Genomic DNA, 2,563 nt, shown 5'->3' on the forward strand with positions numbered 1-2,563 from the left:
TCCCTACATTGTATTAAGGAATTACATGACTATTGAATTTATTTATAAAGTCAGTAGGCCACCCCTGAGTCAAGATTTCTATCAGCCATTTAGAACCACTCCCAGATGCCTGAGTGAGCCCATTGATTTCATTTATTTTTTTAAATTGTATTTATTCATTTATTTATTTCTGGTCAAAATCTTGTATTTTTCATAGTTCAGGCTTGTTTCGAGAAGGGGCAGCATTTTTATTCATGGTTTGGAACAGACTTTCAGCTATATTAAAAGATGGAGGGATGAACTGGTTATCTTACCAAAGTTAAATCAAGAAGATTCAACTCAAAAAGTTAAATCACAGGTATTTCCTACCACACCAAAAACCAGCACCTACTTGGTGTTGAAGGCAAGAACTCCAACAGGGAAATGCCTTAGGTCAGGAAGTGGGCAGAGTCTACCTGGGGGGCAAAAGGCCTAGAAGTTTCCATAGTCTGATTCTACCCATTTGCTAAGCTCCGCTAGAAAACAGGGACAATGGATTACAATATCGTACATGCCTCTGACTTGTGTTTTCCTAAACATCTCACACAGTAAATTACCATGCTGAACATAAGGTATTCAATGTGGGATCAGATAATCAAACCCTAGTTCAGTTTCTTGGGGCTGTGGGCCACTCCGATCTGAAGAATCTAGGAACCCAGTCCCCATTTGGAACATTCCTTGTGATCCTTACAGACCAAGAGGCCAAACTCACAACTACGAGGGATAAAACCAAACAAAGAGCCCACGGAAAAAAAAAACACAGCATAAAGGGAAGCAACTTTAGGGTGCAGGTTAGGCATGCTGCTGAAGGATGAGTCAATGTCCACAATGTGAAGGTCTTACCCTCTTCACTAGTAAGCAGTGGGAACAGTTGAGGCTGGAATCCTAGCCCCTATCTGTCCCTCTCAGGGTTATCAGAAAAACTTCAGTCCTGGTTAGAAACCCTACTGTTTTATGTTATAAGTATCCAAGAGATCTAAATAAGACTGTGTGGTTTTGAAGATGGATAGAATGCACTTCCTGGTTTGCAGTATGGAGAAAATGACTATCCATCACTGAGGGCCAGGAACTGCAGTCATCAGCAAAGTGCTGTAGCATACAACGTCGGCTCACAAAACACCTCCCTCTCCCTAGTCAGCAGCGGACAAATAGTGGTGGCACTAGGGTTTATTAATCTGCACCTTAGTCCAGGTCCTGGGGCTTGCCCATGGTGCTGCTCTTGATGTATAAAGCCTGGACATTCCTCCAATTCTTCTTGAGCAATGACACCAGGAAATTGACAGCTGAGTGGATATTGTACACAAGCTTATCATCTGTCATCTTCAATGGCCATCGGCCACTGCCAGATGCAGCATCTTTTTCATCTGGAACTTGTTCATGGACTTCACTTCATCCACGGTGGCCACCATGTCCTCATTGTGGGTCAGCAAGGAAGGGAACTTGCCAGGCTTATTCAACCTGGGCCCAGGATTTGTGGGATCTCCTTAATCAGAGGTCTTGAAGCCCGGAGGGCATCATACTTCTTGGCCAGCTTCTTAACTAATTTTTGTATTCCTGTTGAGTTTCTTCAATGTCCATGTGGGGAATATCCACAGTCTTGGCCTCATCACAGTGCTGCTGTGCCTCCAAAACACATAGGGTAGGAACTTGGGGTGGGGAGTGGATTTAAACCTGACTATGCCCAAGAAGCATTTGTCCTTCTGAGGATCATTGCTCTTCAAGATGATCTGCAGCTCCACCATATGTAAAAACTTCAGGCACTTACACTAGCTCCCATGAAGGACTTTCCTCACCACCTTGTATAAGGTGTCATGGAAGACTTTGCTGCTCATGGTGCCAGATGCTACAGTAACTGGAAAGAGAGTCATGAGCCCATTCTGGTAAATAAACTTATAGCACTAAATTTAGCCTCATTCAGAAATATGTTACTCTCTTCAGTCTATGATCTTCTCACATATGTTGCCCAAGCTTGGCTGATATAATTTAGCAAATCTTGTAGTTCTTTGAGTGTGCCCCTTCTTTTATCAGTTACAGAGTAACTTATACCTCAGGGCATGTTGTGATCAGACTCTAGTTTTAGGCCTGGAGCCTCTGAGAGGTAGGGCATTGAGGCAGGGGAATAATTGGTATTTCTGTGACGATAACTACCTTGATGATATCTTTCTTGGTTGTTCTACTGGACAAGACCAGCTTCATCAGATAAAGAGGGACTTCTTCCATTGGCAATAAATTTCCATTGGCAGATTTGGGAGGTTAGATGTCCTCAGAATCATTCAAATCCTCTCAAATTTCACCATTTTTATTTTCAACATCCTATTCTTTCCAATCAGTGCTATAACTTGTACACAAGAGGTCCAATGAGGCTGTTTATTCCATCCATGTTAAATTTGGGGCAGCCCACAGAATTGGACTCGGCATCTGATTTTTGTAGCCACCTTCTATTAAGTTAATCATAGAAACTGACTCTCTGGCTATGTCTTGCATTGAAAATTTAAATCCTCAACCTGTCATTTTATTTTTTAAATTTTCCAAAACAGTTAGAAGT

General features: G+C 42.2%; 1 pseudogene; it reads right to left on the minus strand.

Moving 5' to 3' along the window:
- Positions 1–1,200: 1,200 nt before the first annotated feature.
- LOC120238055 lies at positions 1,201–1,850 on the minus strand (annotated as a pseudogene).
- Between the last annotated feature and the right edge of the window lie 713 nt (positions 1,851–2,563).

This window comes from Hyaena hyaena, unplaced genomic scaffold, assembly GCF_003009895.1.
Source record: "Hyaena hyaena isolate Hyena2069 unplaced genomic scaffold, ASM300989v1 scaffold_7, whole genome shotgun sequence".
NCBI classification, from domain to species: domain Eukaryota; kingdom Metazoa; phylum Chordata; class Mammalia; order Carnivora; family Hyaenidae; genus Hyaena; species Hyaena hyaena.